The following is an 18190-nucleotide window of genomic DNA, read 5'->3' as shown; positions in this document are numbered from 1 at the left end:
CACAAGGAGATGCCCTTGCTTAATATTAAAGCTGCCCCCCCCCCACCATTACCCTCATCCCAAGCCCTGTCCTCTCCAAAGGCATGCACAGGAAGGCTTGGCTGGCAGGAAAAGCTGGTCCAGCTGTTTTGAATTAGGGGTAAGGGGAGGCTTCTTTATAATATATGACTTAATCAGTGTCCCTGAAGTAAACAATCCAAACCGAAGCTGGCAAGGACCAGAACTTGGACTACATAACCCTCCTTTGGATTTGGAGCAGAGGCAGAATTTGAGACTCCTAGGTGCGTTAGAGGTGATTGCTACAGATGGGTAGCGGTTTGGGCCCTCCTTGGGAATGAAGTATGGCAGTCATATTATTAGCCTCTCCAGATAAAGTACAGAATGCCAAGTTGAGTTTGAGTTGCAAATAGATAGCAGATAATCTTTCTAGAACAAATAGCCTGGCAATCGTTTGGTAAGTGCAATGCCATTGAAACTCCAAAACCGAAGAAGGCTTTATGTTCTTCATGCCGCCTTGTCCCACCAAGGCAAGGATGGTAAACTTTGACAGGCCGTCTGAAGACTCTGAGTCATTTCCATGTCTGTTGACCCATGGTTTCTCCTTAACGCAGGTTTCCTGTCACTTCTACCCCAGTGGAGTTAGATTAGCCTCACAAGTCCAGAGGCACTGCCAACCCAGAAAAACAGAACCCCACAGAAACAGAAGGACAGCGCTGTCACTGTCCCAACTGGTTCCAATACCTCTCAGACCTCACTTAACCTATCGGTCGAATTACTTCATGTTACCCAGAGGAATAGCTTCCATTGTTGAAATGAAAGGGAAAAAATCTTGCAAGAATAATATTTGAGTTGTTATGGTTTCACCAACTGCAAAGTTTTAGGGAATTGTGTTATGAGTTTCAACTTTATAGCAAAGAGTACCCATAAATCATTTTTGTCTTTGCTGTTGCTTCAAGGCTACAGAGAAAACGGCTCACAAGAAAAGAGGTGGAGATGTCAGAGCTGCCTGGTATAGGAGGAGGGAGTGTGGGGCTCAGAGAGGTTGTAATGTTGGGGAGGATTTACTGTGTAAGCTTTGGGAACCAGCGTCCTCACCGAGCCCTTGGGAGGACTCAAGTGTGTTCTCACCATGGGCATGAGGAATGTGTGACTGCAGGAGCTTTAGGATTTTTGAGCTCTGTGATTAATGGTAGGAGAAGCAGTGTAGGGCTAGAAGATTCTAGAAAGGTCCTAAAACCTCATCACTCTATCTGTCCTAGACTATTTTCTCCCCTATATATGGTGGTTAAGTTACGAAGACTAGAAGTCTTTTTTAAGCTCATGGTTCTAGAGTCTAGGAAGTCCACAAGAGTGTGGTAACAGTTGGGGAAGGCCTCTTTGCTGTCTCACAAAGGAGGGGGAGCAACAAGATGAGATGACCCAGGCATATCAGACAGAACCAGCTTTTATAAGAAAGCCGTTCTCCAGTGAACCCCTTAATCTATTAATGCGGTTCTCCATACACACAGGAATCTACAGGCCAGGGCAGAGCCCTGGTAGCTCCCAAGGTTGCACTTCATACCAGGGCTGCATTGGAGACAAAGCTTCCAACACATGGGCTTTTCTAGATTATATCCAAACTATATCACCCCCCCCCAAATCAGATGGCTCCCTTAATGAATTCCAGCTGCCTACTGTGTGTGACTCAACTGTAGAATGGATCTCTGAGTGGTAAAAGCTCCAATCGCTCTCATTCCCCAACATTGCTTCTGTCAAAACACTGGCTCCTGATTGCAATGGAGACCTCCTGGACCAGTCCAGCCAGAGATGTAGCTAGCACACACAGCAGGAAGGAAAAGCTATTTGAAGCTTTTCCAGTGGGACAAAGGGAAGGGAAGCGTGTTCGCACACACACCTGCTACAGCTGCCTGTTAGGAAGGACAGGGAGTTCGAGGGTTAAAGAACATCTCAAAGAAATACAGTGGGGCACGAGGAAAGGAAGGGCCCACAAACAGCAACCAGAAGGGAATGCTGGGATACTGAAAACCAGGTAAGACTTTTCCAGAGATTCGGCCAAGACATGAAATCATGATCCGGAACCCACAGGACAAAAATTACTTCATCTGGAAGGACCAGCTCCCCACAGAGGGACATGAGAAATGGCAAGGGGGGACTTTGGAAGGCGGTGCAGAGAGTGACCTCTTGACCTGGAAAATTCATAAGGAAAGGGTAGGTGTATTAAAATCAACATGGGAGGCAAGGGCAAAGTTGGGTAGAAAGTAACATATCATGGGAAAAATAGGAGAGGATTAAAGTCTGAAAGAGAAACACTAAGGAGGCAAAGATACATAATTTAACATTTTATTTTTATTTATTCCTGTTCCCACATTTTATTGTATTTTCCTGGCAGGCAGCCTGCACTCTGGTAAATCTGGGGGGAAAGGGGGATTGGCAGAATAATGTGGCTATGGGGATTTGAATCTTATTACTTGGTGCTCCTAGCCTTGGGTAGACATTCATAAAAATTACATGCTATAGTGGCAGGTCATTTTTTATAAAAAGGAATCTTGAACTTCAGATTTAGGACAAAGGTGAGGGTTTTGGATTAGTCAGGAAATGAGGAAAAGTAAGACAAAGGCGCATAGCAAGTGAGGCACTGCCTGGCAGCGACTGGTCCTTAGGGTGGGAGACCCTGAGAGATGAACCCACCAGGAGACCCCTGATGGGTGGCAGACATTTATTTCTTGGAAATTGACATTGGATGCTTAATCCCCCAGGGGACTTCCTACCAAGCTAACGTTATATGGGGCACAGGCGTAGACAGCGTTGTTGCGACTGTGTTAGGGGTTTAGGTTCCGCCTTTTCTTTTCTCTCCTGTCTCCTCCTCCTTCTCACCTTCCATTATCTTGACTCTCACTTCTCTCTCTTTTTCTTTCACCTTAGGAAAGTTCTGAGCCATCTTCCTCTTCTACAACCCCTCGCTCCATTCCTCCATCCTTGTGAAAGGGATGAAGTATAGGAAGGCAATGCCCACCTGAGTCCTGACCGGCTTCTCCTCTCATCTCTTTGCTCTGATTCATTCTGCACTCCAGGACTGGATCTGATGCCCCCAAACACACTCACTGATTAGGGCACAGCTGCCTTTGAAGTGGCTTCTTAGTTTCCCTCTTTGCCATCCCCTCCAGCTCCTGACAATCCTCTGCTTCCTCCTCCCTCTGTTTTCTTCCTAGGGCTCCTTCCTTGGACCATTTGCTAAAGTATTCGTTCAGTAGGACATGGAAGGGTTTCAGCCGCAGGCTCTCCCATCTGATGTTTTGCTAGCAGGTGATGTAGGAGAATATTTGTAATTCAGATGGTCCCCAGAGGTTGTCCTCGGGTGCTGCTTCCTCATTATCTCCGAGTTCTCTGGAGCAGAGGGCTTCTTCCCCGAGCACTGCCTGGTCATGCCCCTGTCTCCACAGAGCAGTGAAAACTAGGTTTGCAAAGAGATATTTTTCCTCTTTTCTAATCTCAGAAAAGTTGTCAGACTTGCTCTAAGCCTCTGCATAGATATGGCTCTTGCTACACAATTTGATGTGTGTTATTCTGTTTCAGTTATGAAATTAATGTATCAAGGACCTAGAAAATGATCCTAATGATATCTTTGAAATAGTCCTTTATTGCTCTGTTATTTGGTTGTCATTTATTCGGCAAATCAGACCAGAGAAGCATTTTCGTGTCTGGTATTCTCGTGTGTGTCTTTTCAAGACAACCAGTGGGATTTTACTCCAAGGTTTCCTCACATACATGGATGGGCTTAGAAGACATAGGGCAGCCTCGCATCCCCTGTTTTAGAATTCTCACACACAAGCAGTGTTCTCTCGGATTGATTGATAGGCTAATGGAAAGGATTTGGGCTCCAGACGCCATCAACTTGAACTTTTTGGCTTGTGAACCATCTGAGTGTGAGCCTCCTTCTGTGTGCCGTGAGATAGTCTTTCAACAAAGGCTGCTGACCTCACGGTGGATAAGCAGTGTTTGAGAAAAGAAACTCTGCATGGACAAAAAGCTTTGAGTTCTTTGTGTGGACCACGCCTTCTTTGAAGACCAGAGATCTCTCATGAGCTGGTTCAAACCCAGGAGTGAAACTGAGCCTCAGAGACTCATCTGTCTGACCAACTCTCGTCTCTACATTTTTTCCCTGGTGGCCAGCTTCATGCACTTAACATTTAAGAGACTTGAAAATCCCAGGAGATGTTTGCAGCCTGTCAAGACACCTTTACAAAAATTCAAACAAACAAGCAAGCAAGCAAAAAAAGCCATCGAGTTCTGTCTTTAAATTTTCACCAACCAGTTATCTTCTTCTCTTACTCAGTCCTCCCGGCTGGGAAGACTCAAACCATTTCCCATACGCAAGGGCATTTCAGAGACTGGAAGAGATGTTAACACTCATTCAGTCTCATCCACCTAGACAGCTTCAATACATTCAAGAATCTAGGTAGATGGACTGGGAACCCCATAGCACAGGGGCGAGATTTCACAGCAAAAGAAGATGGGACTTTCAGATTGCAGACACCCTCTACCAACAAGGCCCAGTCAATGAATGACGTCAGAAGGACAGTTAGAGGGCTTTGATTTGGCTTTAAAATGAAGTGACGGTGTTTTCCTGTAACCTTTCTCTTTGGCTTCTCAACAGAGCGTCTTGCCCTGAGACCTCAGCTAAGATGAGCTTTGTTTAGCCACATTGCTTGCGGCTCCAGCTCCATCCTCAGCTCCTACCAGTTGGCCCAAGTTCAGCCTCTCCCCACCGCCTGCCCGCTTCCTGGGCCTCCTGGGAAGACTCTGTTGCCTGATCTTTATTGCTCTTTTCCCACACTCCATTATACAGCATGATATCGGCCTCTGAATTTATTTATTAGGGCTCAGATCTATAATATACAACCCTCCCTTCCTGTCTGACACCGGGTCTTTGCAGCAGAGTGGATGAGAGGCGCTGCTTGCCATTAAACAGTCATGGAAAATAAGCACCCAGAAAGGAAGGGCCAGAAGCTTGCAAGAGAGCTAACTCTCGGGGGGCCCCTCAGAGCCAAATTGCTTTTTCAAAACTTCACACTCACAACTGGGCAGTCCAGACAGGCAGCCACAAATAGCTCCTTGTGGGGGAGCACATTTGCAACTGGCAACCTTATCCCCACATGTCTGGCCCTCATTTGCTATGCAAGCTATACTTTTAAAAATTAACATTTTGCCTAATAAGCATCCCCTTTTTCATTGTTCTCTTTCAACATGTTGAAGCAGGCTATAGTCCCAGGAGATATACGTGCGCTACACACACACACACACATACACAGAGCTAATGTATTCACATGGTTCATAACTCCAATGCAAAAAGTGTGCATTGAGAGATCGCTCTTCAGCTCCTGATTAACTTTATTTTAGAACAATTTTAGATTTACAGAAACAATGGAAAGAGAACAGAAACTTGTGCTTTCCCCGTGCTCCATTGTTATTGCCTTATATCACTGTGACACCTTTGTCACAGCTACAATGTCGGGAGGTATATGTCTACTAGCGGTTTTGTTGTTGTTGTTGTCGGTCCAGCATTCTACATTTGCCGTCACATTTTCTTTGCATCCTCTTGACTAAGACAACGTTCCTCAGACTTCACTCGATGACCAAGAATTGCCGGGTTGGGTGTTCTGTAGAAATACCCCTCAACTGAGGCTCCCCCCCCCATAATTAGACTGAGGTTATGGCTTTGCCATGAAGGAGATGACAGAGGTGTACCGCTGTTCCTATCACACATATCAGGAGGTCCAGACTATCGTGGACCACGTGGGTTTTACTATGGATGATAACGTTGGGTTAGGGGTAAGGGGAGGCTTCTTTATAATATATGACTTGATCAGTGCCCCTGAAGTAAACAATCCAAACTGAAGCTGGCAAGGACCAGAATTTGGATTCCTTTGAGCCCCTGGCCCAGCTAGCATCTACCAGGCCCCTCTGTGTAAAGCAACGCTCACGTTTATTCCCCCTGTTCTGTTCTTTGAAGCAAGTGCCAAGCCACAGTCAAAAGGGGTCACATTAGGGTGTTTTTGTGCGCGTGTGTGTATGCACATATTCATGTAGGAGCGTGCATATGTGTGCCTGTGTGCCCGCGGAGACCGGAAGACAGCCTTGGCTATTGCACTTTCGGAGTTGTTTACCTTTTGGTTGTTGTTGTTTATTTGTTTGTTTTTGTTTTCTTAGAGAGAACTCTTATTGAGACCCAGGGTTCACCAAATCTGAATCAATTAGGCCATCTGGCCAGATAACCCCAGACTGGCCTTGAACTCGTCATCCCCCTGTCTCTTAAGAAGAGAGTGCTCTTAGTAGAGAGTGGATGCTTCCAGCTGTCAAGGGTGCTTTTGATGCAGAAGGTCCTGGAAGATACGGTTAAATTACAGAATGGTAGCTGTTAAATTACAGAATGGTAGCTCAGAAGTCTACTAAGTGGATAAACTGCCTCCTTCAGCACATCCTACAAGTGTGCACCAGCACAGTTGACCAGAGAACCACAGAGATAGTCTTATTTTCCCCTCCCCAGTGACGAGATCACAAGCACCCGACACCACACTCACATCGTCGACTCTGGGCATCAATTTCAAATCCTTCTGGTTGCACTGCCCTGCAAGCCCTTTCCTGGCTGAAGTATCTCCTCAGCCAGTTTCTTAGTCTGTGTTTGGTAAATTGGCAGGACCTGTAATGGATTGACTAACCCTGTGCTAAAGCTATGACTGCAACTAGAACTTTTCCATCATGAGATCAACTCCAGTGGGGAAGCACCCAATATCAGAGGCAGTTTATTTATTTAGTAGACTTCTGTAATTTAACCGTATCTTCCAGAACCTTCTGCATCAAAAGCACCCTTGACAGCTGGAAGCATCCACTCTCTACTAAGAGCACTGTCTTCTTTCCTTGCAGTGGCTTTGGACCAGCTCTTGTTTTGAACTGAGTCCTGAAAAAAGGGGTGTGGCTTGTGGGACAGTCAGTTTTAGGAGGACAGAAAGGGACAAGCACACGAGCTGGTAATCGCATGTGTGCTTTTTGTTCCAGCTTTGGAACTTTCTACTAGAAAAAAAAACCCAGCTTTCAACTAGTCTGTGTCTCCATTAGTCCCTACACTGTGGGCTGGGCAGATCCAGTATGCCTCCTGGAACTTGGGAACCGCTTCCTGCCCAGAGGATACTAAACACAAATCCCGACTAGGGCACCCTGCTGAACACGCTTAACTTGAAATTTAACTTGAAATGTATGGAATCAGGATAGACACTTCTGATGCTGAGACAGTGTGACATGCAGACCGTCACATATAGACCCTCCTTCCCTCCTGAGTGGCTCCAGGAAGGGTATATGGAAACCAGTGTAGGGCACATTATAATATTCATAAATTCCTTGAAGTTTCTTTAAGAGAGAGCTCCATCAGCATACGAGTAGATGTTAGGTTGACATCGAGGAAACGAAAGATTTCCCTTTTCCGGTCAGTTTGTAAAAATCAACAGGGCAAAGCAATGTACTCTTATGGAAGTCTATGAACGTTCTTAGAAGAAACAAGTGTAATCTTAGAAATGGGAAAGTTTTTAATTCCTAGATCATGAATGGACAAATGAGAATGCCTTACTAATTACTGGCAGTCCCGTCAGGACACTCTTAAAGACTTGGTCTTCAATGTACCATTCTACCTATCCTAACTGTGGTGTGGGTGGGTTGGTCCCACCACAGAGTTCAACTGCTGGCTTACTTGTTCTGACCAGCAGGCATTCGTGGGCTTCCACTTGGAGGCACTGTGTAGTTATTCATCTTGAAGAGCATGAAAAATATTGTTCTACATGTCAGCACCACCTTCATGACTCATTAAAATCTAAGAATACTTTTCCAGGACCAAAGTAGACAGATGCAAGCCAAAGATGATATTATTCCTTGGCCACACCTTCCAGCACATCCTCTTCTCTCTAACATAAACTGCCCAGCCCCGAAAAGAATCAGGAGAGCAAATTTTACGTGGGATGCTGTGGGTCAGTCAAATTGAAAAAGGATGTGACAACTTGATGTGGGTACGTGACGTTTCAGTTGGTTTATGCTAGCCTGGGGTACAGATAGATCCATGCGAGTCATGCGTCATACTCCTGTTGCTTGCCTTTTAATCACAAAAATGTGTTTGAAAACAAGATGTGGTGGAGAGACCATGGTGGAATTACGTGGTTTCCATTAAACATAGTGTTTGGTCATCATTGACAGACTGTAGCCATTCTCTGGAGACTCGGATTTCTTAATCACGAAGGCAAACACATGAACAGTCAGACATTTTTTTTTTTGACCGAAACAGCTTTATTCATCAACCAATAAAAGCAACACATATACAGAAGGACATCCCACATCAATACATGATGATCAAATTCCTAAATGGACAGAACAAAGAAAGAAAATTAAAAATTTCAAGGGGAAAATAACAAGTCACACATAAAGGCAATCCCATCAAGATAAAACCTGATTTCCTCTTCTTTTTTAAGATACACAGTCAATTTAGAAACAGCTTGTCAAGGAAAATCACACTACCATATTGAATTTATATATCAGCTCTAGGATCCTAATCATTTCAGTAATGGCGAAAGATGGGGAGAAAAGACTTTTACACACAACTTTCTCTAACTAAGTCCCATGGTTTCCACATAGGGACAGGAGAAAAGGCCATTCTTCCTAACATCCAGTCGGTCATTCTTGATAAAGGCTTATAGATTATATCCATTGTATGTCATGCCCCATATGCTGAGTGAGCCAGTGACTGAAGATGCCACAGGCTTACCCAACCTTTCCCAAGACCATCCTACCTACTAGACCTTTCTTGCACTCGTCACAATCACTCTTCCCATTGGCTTGTCATTCTTGGATGTCCCTCACTGCCAATACTACAACTAGGCTTTTCACAGTGCAAGTTCTAGTCAACTACCAACTTACTGAAATAGGAAAAACATTAGCCCATTTTCAACCTGCATTGTGATAATCAGATTAGCTTACAAGACTCAGATAAGATAGTACCAGGATAAGTATGTGTATGAAAAACTTCAAACAGAAGAATCTAGATAGACTCTAGACTCTCTATGTAGATAGAGAGTATTGGTTAGTGGCGTGTTTCTAAGAGCCAGAATGCATCCCCCACTAGCTCTGTCATCTTCATAATTGCTTATATTTCAATCTCTTCCTGCAGGAATTATAATAATAACAGCACTCCAAGTGTGTGGTTGCACTTGAGAGGATTAAATGAGAACATTTTTATGTTAGGGAGCAAGAATGCTTGGCATACAGCAAATGCTTAATAAATTTACATGGTGTGGAAGGAGGTAACTGAGCAAGCATACATTAGAACGAGGGTGCTGGGGATTTGGCAATGTGGAGGAGATGGAGAAACAGTCCTATGAAAAATTATATGTAAAATAAACCTTATCCAAAATCATTTTGCTAGTAATTTGTTTCTACTATAAATGTAGCACCCTCAAACTCTTTTCCTAACTGTCCCATCCATACTTTCCTGGTGCTAAACATATTCATGTATGAAAACATAGCAAGGGGCACTGGGCTGGTGGCTCACTGGGTAAGAGCACTTGCTGCTCTTCCAGAGGACTAGAGTGTAGTCCCCAGCACACTGGGCAACTCACCTCTGACTGTGACTATAGATCCTGGGGATCTGATGCCCTCTTCTGGCTTCTGTGGGCACCTGCACTCACATGCACCTCCCTCCTTGTAGATACATGCATATAATAAAGTAAAATAATAAAGTAAATCTTTGTTTATCGCATGGTACATGCCCCCATTAATATTCATAATATATAGTTTTAGATGTCAGTTAAAAAATTAATTTAAAACCATACTTTATAATGCTGCCCACAGTTGGCAAGTGTTGCCTAGCCCTTTACTTTGTCCCTTATGGCCAGAAGCCTTTCCTTCAGTATGTAGAGGGAAGAGGCTAGGATGTTGTCATTGGGTCATTGTAGCCTCTTAGATGACACATAGCTTGGCCATCGAATCCATGAAAGAAGGAATGGCTGAATGCAGTCACCTGTACCTAAGCAAGAACAGAAGCAAGGTCAAAAGTTGACGTGTAGAAGACAGAGAAAGAGCAATCTTAAGTCTAGACAGCATATTAACAACAAGGGCTCGATGTGTCAGCCTCTGTTTATAGGAGGTTTCTGCTGACAGTGTGGAACCTGAGCCCTCCTTTCTCCTCAGCTAGCAAGTTCTGGTCACCTCTTCCCAGAGCTCCTTGAAGATTCGCAATCAGAGCTGCAACTGGAGTCTGCAAGGCAGCAAGGAGGAAAGGAAGGACGTAGGACTTTAACCTAGTGGGCAGGTGGCGCATCCGCTGTAAGAGGCCTGGTAGCTGTGCACAGCTGTGCTTCCCCTCCCGGGGACATTTTCCTAGCAGCAGACAGGAGAATAGATGGATGGCTCACCAGACATTGCGTGTATGTACGATGTTTTCCTAAGGAAAGTAGTTCTGAGAGCTTTTTTTTTTCTTTCCTACTTAATCATTTTCGTAAAAAAAAAATTGTAAAATGATTTTGGATATGGTATCTGGCAGTGGCTGATGGGACTATAAATCCATTTCACCTTTCTGGAAAGTAATTTGGCAACATGTAACAAAAAACCATCAAAATGGGCATATCCTTGACTCAGAAATTCCGCTGCTAGGAATTTATGGAAACAGTGGCATAAATATTTATATAACAGAGCATTCCTCATGAAATAATTATAATCACTCCCCAAATGGGGCTCATTTAAATACTCTGAAATAGGAGATGGCTTAAATATCATACAGTGGGAATGCCAAGTAGCCACTCAACAGCTTCCTAGAAGTATTTAATTGCGTTGACTATAAGACTGTGCTTGGGGTTCACTGAGGAGGGGGAGGTCCGAAAGTACCATATCCTCTGGGCTCCTGAAGCTGAGCTCAGCCAGTGTGGAACGGGGAAGAAACCCTTTGTCTTGTGAAATCAATGCTGCTTTAGCCAGCGAGGACAAAACTCAGCCCTGGGATTCGGTAGACATGAAGCTCACCTGAGCGAGGGACCGGATTTCTCACAGTTTGTGCGTTGGGCTCTGGTTACATGAGCCACGGGCTTGTTGGGAAATGCTTATTCTGAATAGCCTTGTTCTTTCTGCACTGGAAGGAGACTGTTTGATTAGCGCAGTTTATGTAACGGAAACCTGAGACCGGAGGAAGGATTTGGCGGGACCCTTGATTGCATCGGAGGGGGCTGGAAGGAAACTTCTCCAGGCAGGAGGCTCTTATTTTGGAGCCAGCGCATGAGAACAAATTGTCCTCTGCACTCCACCCAACCGCATCAACACACAGGCCGATCTAGTCCATCCATAGAAACGGGTTCCACTCCATTTGGGGAGAAGACAAGACTGTTTCTCTCCAAGGATGGAGGGAGGTTAAGGTGCATGCGCACGAGAGCTAACCAAACGGCACATTTAATAGTCATTCCACGGTCCCAACAGCGTTCCAAATCTCCCCATTTTTCAAAGCTGAAAAACATTTTTACAAAAGCTTTCTGGAGAAGGATTTTTTTTTTTAAGAGTGGATGTGTTCATTGTCTCTTTAAAAAACTCTCTCTTTCTCCCCCCCCCCTTTTCTTTTCCTGATCTTAATGGGCCTGAACGTGGGACTCTGCCAAGATTTTAACATTAAAAGAAAAAAAGGTAGAAGAGCATCCTCTCCAAAGCCTGCCCAGGGTGCATTTTCCAGAACTTTCTCCCACACCCGCTCAGCTGAGGCTAGGGAGGCTGTGTGGGTGTCCACCAAAAGCCTCAGGCTTCAAGTGTGCATGCTTCCTGTTTTGTCTTTTGCTTCATCTGGACCCTGGGGGGGACTCAATTCTCATCTCTGAGACTCTGTTATTTCAGTTTTTGGTCTCAATGTCACTTAATCAAGACAATGCTAAATCCCCAGCAGGGAGAATAAAGTCATAAGTTTCTTCTTAGCTTTCTGTTAAATCTCCTCGAAGCTGCCGAACAATGAGCCTGTCGCCCTCAGCTCTGTTTTTCCATCTGCAAAGGGAAAAACTCTAAAGTGCGTGGAGCAGAAAGGCTTCTGGGAACGGCTTAGGTCATGTCTCGTTCCCTCCAAAGGTACAGAGAAAGTATCATATAATTTAAATTCCATTCATCTGAGTCAGTATAACCAATCAAACATGGTTTTGTCTGTGTGTACTGTAGCAGTGACCATGGATGTGTGTAATCACACATGCACACATTATAGATGTGCAAATTTTGACGTCCTGCCACACATACGATGGTGTTAGACTAATCCCTTCTCATGACCTCCTTTTCCAGGATCTGCTCGAAGCAAAAGGCCTCCCAGCTAATACAGAACTCAACCATCCAGAATTTGACTGTCCAGACTGCATAGCAGAAGGACCACGATCTTGTTAAAAATAGGTAAGAACCAGTTCGTGTCACTATAAGGACTCATCCTAGGAAGGGGAGTTGATTCTTCTATTCTACCATATCCTGGAGGGTAGGAGCCACCATCGACTCCATTGAGCAAAAGCTTTTCCTTCCCCAGAGGAAGGAAGAAGTGCAGCATTGGTTGCCATTATTAACAGGCATATCCTGAGTTCAGGGGCCAGAAGATGCACATTTACATTGCTACATTTGCCAAGGAGGCATTTGCTTCCTGTGGCGGTGAGAGTGAGATCACACAGAAGGGGTTCCCTTCAATACTGGACATCTGTGTGACCTGACATAGTGCCGGTCTCCCCATGCCTCGGTTTCTTCAACCATAAAAGGGGGACAGCTCTTCTATTTCATGGGGTCATTGGAAGGATTAAGGGGTTCAGCGCATAGGTGCTTACAATGGTTCTTGGTAACCAGCAACAAATGCGAGTACAATTGTTCACTTAGATTCATCTTCATTTTTTTTCTTGTTCTAAATAAATCTGATGAAATGTGAAGTTCCAGGGGGAATAAAATAAAATGGGTATTTACGGTTCCACAAAATGTGCCTGCAAGTTCCTCGGTTCTAAGGACTCTGAGGTCTCCTCATAGTTTGAGCTGCTTGGGTGGGATCACTTTGGGCAGTGGCTCAGAACCTGTTTGGCTGGGTTGCAGTCCTTTTTTTTTTTTTTCTAAATATTTATTTATTTATTATGTATGCAATGTTCTTTCTGTGTGTATGCCTGAAGGCCAGAAGAGGGCACAGGATCCCATTACAGATGGTTGTGAGCCACCATGTGGTTGCTGGGAATTGAACTCAGGACCTTTGGAAGAGCAGGCAAAGCTCTTAACCGCTGAGCCATCTCTCCAGCCCCTGGGTTGCAGTCCTGACTCAATGACTTGCTAGCATGTTCTGTGACATCTCTGAGCCACTAAGAAGATGCCTTGACCTGTGGACTTAGCCAAAGGTAGGAACAGGTTCTCTGAGATAAAGTGGACGGTACTTGGAAAGAAACCACACGGTTATTTGGAAGTAGGGATGATCTAGGCACCCAGTCTGTTTCCAGTCACTTCCCATGTCACAGAAGGACCAGGAGTGCATCCTGGTGTGGCGATCCTGAAAGGTATCTCCTTTAATGTAAACCAAGGAAAAGAGAAACGACAATAGCAAGAAAATAAATTTAAAATGGTGAAATGGCATGGTTTTATATATTTAAGAATACCAGTTACTAAGACTGAGCCAATACTGTAGAGCAATGTTTCTCTACCTGTGGGTCGAATGACCGTTCCACAGGGGTCACATAGTGGATATCTGGCATATCAGATAAGTACCTTACAACTCATAATAGTAGCAAAATTACAGTTGTGGGGCAGCAACAAAAATAATTTTATGTTTGGGGGTCACCACAATATGAGGAACCGCATTAAAGGGTTGCAGTGTCTGGAAGGTTGAGAACCATTAGGGACAGTGGGGTATGGTTGGGAGAAGCCTGCCTTTGCTCCTAGGCTCTGGATTTAATCTCATCTCCTTTAGAGATAGCTGGTGGAACTCAGAACTTCCTCAGCTGACATGAGAGGCAAACAGCAAGAGCTAGACCATCTTAAGAAGACATGGCCACAGGATACGTTTTTGGCAAGCAATGCTTATTTGTATGCCATGTTTGCATTTAGAAGGAAAAAAACCTATGACAATATATCAGCATATTAATATTTGTTATCTTAGGAGGTTCAGTTATTGATTAAAGAAACTTTCATTTTCTTCTCTGTTTTTCTGTACTTTCTGTAAGTTGTTTTGTAATAAGCATGTGCTTTTAAATAATTAATCGAATAATTAGATAATAGTCTGTATACTGGGTACGCACTCAGCTAGGCACTGAGGATTCAACATCCATTACCTCCTGGTGTTTACAGTCTAAGACACTGACTAAGTAATCATACCAAGAATTAATTTGCTTCCAGTGACAACAGGCTCTACCGAGAAGTCTAGAAGACAAGCCACCAGGGGACATTTTACCCGAGCCTCTGCAGTGGCCTCTCTGAAGTACCGGTTTAGAACCAAAGTCTAAAGGGAAAAAGAAGAGGAGCAAAGAGTATTCCAGGTGGACACAATAGCACGCTTAAGGACCCTAAGGCAAGGCGACTTTAAGGGATTTAAAGCATCCCAGAGTGCTACAGTTTGGAGTTCAAGTAAAGATACACTGGGGCAAGCATGGCCCTCTAGATCCTGTCAATAACTTTCTCAGCCTTTAGGATGTGGTTTAGAGACACGCTTTCACTGTTTAGCCCAAGCTGGCCTTGAACTCACAGTCCTCTTGCATCAGCCTCCCAAGTACTGACATGACAGGCATGCATGAACATGCCAGCCTTTGCATCTTGCTTTAAAGCAAACGGAAAACAAGATTTTAACCAAGATGTGGTAATATAAAGCTGTGTTCATTTTAGAAAACTAAAAGAGAGAAAAAATTGCAAAAAGTTGTTATCTATCATTTTGGAGTTCTTGACTTTGGATTCATAAGATCAGTTCAACTGACTCCTCCTACACACAAAATTATGTACACACACACACACACACGACTCCATAGTTAAGAAAGCATGCTGCTCTTCCAGAGAACCTGGATTTGGTTCCCAGCAAGCACACTGGGAAGATCATAACCACCTGAAATCCAACTCCAGGGGATCAGGCATCCTCTTAGGGTCTCTGTGGACACCCAGATGTATGAGGCATTCACCTCTACAAATCCACACATACACATAAATAAAAATAATAAAAGTTAATTAAAAAAAAAACAGCTCCCCCTACACACAGCCGGAGGAGCTGAAGCTGGCACAGCCTGTGGTCTGCCTCTGCGTTGTGGATTAGGGCGATGGAACATCCTTGAAGACAGAAACATGTGGTAGAAGGCAGCAAGAGACTCTTTCCTACATAAACATAGGGAGTTGAGACATGTGACCGACCTGAGAGCATCCTGTCGTGAAACTTCATGCGCCAAGGGAACACAACACAGCTGGGCAGACAGATCCCCGTACCTAGAACCTGACGAGCGGGGAAGGAGTTCTTCAGTCCAGGAACGCAAAGCTAGGTCAGCGTCCCATTAACCATGACCGACTGAGGCAGTGACCTCCTGGGCCCTTCCCGATCTGATGTGGGAGGAACTCAGGCCTGCCCACACCAAGCCGTTACATTTCTACTTGAAGCCTACTATCCTGGGTCTACTTGGGACGTGATTGGAACAGAAGCAGCCATCATGTGGCTGAGGGATAACAGATGAACCATTTCCAGCAACTGCACCTCCTCCGGTACCCCAGAGTCATCTGCGCATGTCCTGACATCCAGTATGTGTGAAGAGCAGAGTTAACTGCGAGCCTCCATGCCTGCTCCTGGAGGAACTCGGAAGCTTAGTGGGCTCTGGAACCGCAGAGACAGACATCTGGTGGTCAACCTTTGCCTGTAATGAGCGGTTATTAAATATTCCCATCAGGAGCTGGGACTTGTACCAGCCCCCAGCTGCTCGTCCAACCTGCTCCCTATTCCGTCTCCCACTTTTTATTCCCCCCGAATCCAAGAAGGAACCTGTGAGTGTTCTATAAAACTTACCACTGACATCAGGGTGGCTCGTGCAGGCTTATGGTTATCCTAATAAAACCCAGGAATGTGTAACAGGCCATAGGCAGGAGACCACCAACTACTTTATTGTTTGAACCCGAAAGAAGTGCTCTAGGAAGCCTACATAGTACCTGAGGCGCAGCGTGTGGCCGTTCTTAACCCTTGAAGACTCTATTCTTATTCACCCGACATCGGATGACATCTGTATATTTCTTGTTTCCTTCCTTGTGATGCGTCGACTAAGTTACACACTCAGACAAGAAATACCGATGACGGAGTGCTTATGAATCACAGATTGGAGCTTGCAAACCAATTTGGATTTTTTTTTTTACATAAATTCAAACCAGATCTGTGGGGCCAGCCTTTTCTCAGATAACAGAAGCATGAGCAAAAGAGGGGCCTGAGCAGACGGGCAGTCAGCCAGCTCTAGGATAGGTGGGAAGGAGGTCATAGGACTCCAGGATATCTCTGTCTGTCTGTATGTATGTATCTATCCTATCTATCTATCTATCTATCTATCTATCTATCTATCTATCTATCTATCTACCTACCTACCTACCTACCTATCTCCATCTGTTCATCTGTCTGTCTGTCTGTCTATCTCCATCTGTTCATCTGTCCATTCATCTGTCTATCTATCTATCTATCTATCTATCTATCTATCTATCTATCTATCTATCTATCTATCTTCTTTCTTGATCCTCTTATGCAGGGGCTCCATATCCTCCTCTTATCATAGTATAGATGCAGGAAAGGTCCCAGGCCAGCAGGAATGTAAGAAGTTCTCACCTGAGTTCACATGAGCATAAAAAAGGTGGGGCCTACTTAGTGAGATGTAGGCTCGTCGGAAGACGTGGAAAACAGGAGAGAGTCCAGGACTACCACCGCAAGGGATAAACTGACGGTGCTCACACAGGAGTTAGGCAGGGAGTTCATCCATTGGAGATGGCAAATCAACTGCCTAGCAGAGAATAGACTGTGGAAGGAGAGGTTGCATCTGAGGGGCAATGGGAAAGTTTCTAACCTAGGCTATGATGCCGTCTTATTTGTTTACTCAGATCCATTAGCATCCACACCTAATAGATACAAAAGGAAAAGAAATAAAGAGTCCTTGTATAAAAAGGCATCATAAGAAGATTTAGGGAAAGAGGTAGGGGAGGCTTTCTTTGAATCATTCCTGGAAGCTGATGGTCTCTAGTCTCAGAGGTACTCAGTGGCGTGAGGAAGACCGCCTCCAGGTGCGACTTGACACACGCAAGGCACCAGGCCTTCTTCCTAACGTTAAGAGTCCTGAGCTCACTGGTGCACTGATGTTTGCATGTCGTGAGGACAGTCACCACACGCCGCACCTTTGCATTGAGAAGAGAATGTCCTCGTTAGCCTCTGGGAGCAGCTGCAGCCTCAGCAGCCGTCTCAATAGTTCCTGAGCTTCTGATCTCTCTCCCTCCGAGCCATGAGCTGCTGTGTACCCATTAAAAACTTCTATCCAAAAGTTCCTGCTAAAACCCTGCCATGACTCCCAACTTGACCCCAAACTCCATAAGCTAAGCTGAGTCAGGTTGCTTCTACAGCCTCCCCCTGTTTAGCTTTCCCCTTGAGTGCCATACACACCGATAGTTTTGCCCCTGTCCTCCATTGCACAAAGTCCCTTTTTCTGCCCCCACTGGCTCCAGTGCCATCCTGCAGGCAAGCAAGCTGTTTGCAGAAGTATTCCATGAGTAAGATTGCGGGCTGTGACTCCTACCTCCGCCAGCACAGCCTACACCATACCGCAGTACCCCATGCCTACCGGGAACACTGTAGAGACAGTGTATGCCCTCTGCCACCCATAAAGAATCTGGGGAGAGCTGGCATTTGAAAACAACCAAAGAAGTAAACTGAATTGTAATTACCCCCCCAAAAATGATTCTTCTTCTTACCTCTATAGAGACACAACCTCCATAGATGTTTAAATGCTGCCACTTGGTCCCTCTGTGTATTCCGCGTAGACTCCAGCTCCTTGAGAATTTGTTTAAATGAAAAAGCCACAAACTTTGAAAGTTGATTGATTAAAGGATGTTTTGTGGAATGACTAGCAGACATTGATGGGCAAAACCAGCCCCAGTATCTGATTTCTGGAGGCTTCAAGAGACCCTGCAGGAGGGGAAGTAATGT

The sequence above is a fragment of the Chionomys nivalis genome, chromosome 10, assembly GCF_950005125.1.
Source record: "Chionomys nivalis chromosome 10, mChiNiv1.1, whole genome shotgun sequence".
NCBI classification, from domain to species: Eukaryota; Metazoa; Chordata; class Mammalia; order Rodentia; family Cricetidae; genus Chionomys; species Chionomys nivalis.
The sequence above is the reverse complement of the archived record's forward strand: the minus strand, read 5'-3'. Positions refer to the sequence as shown.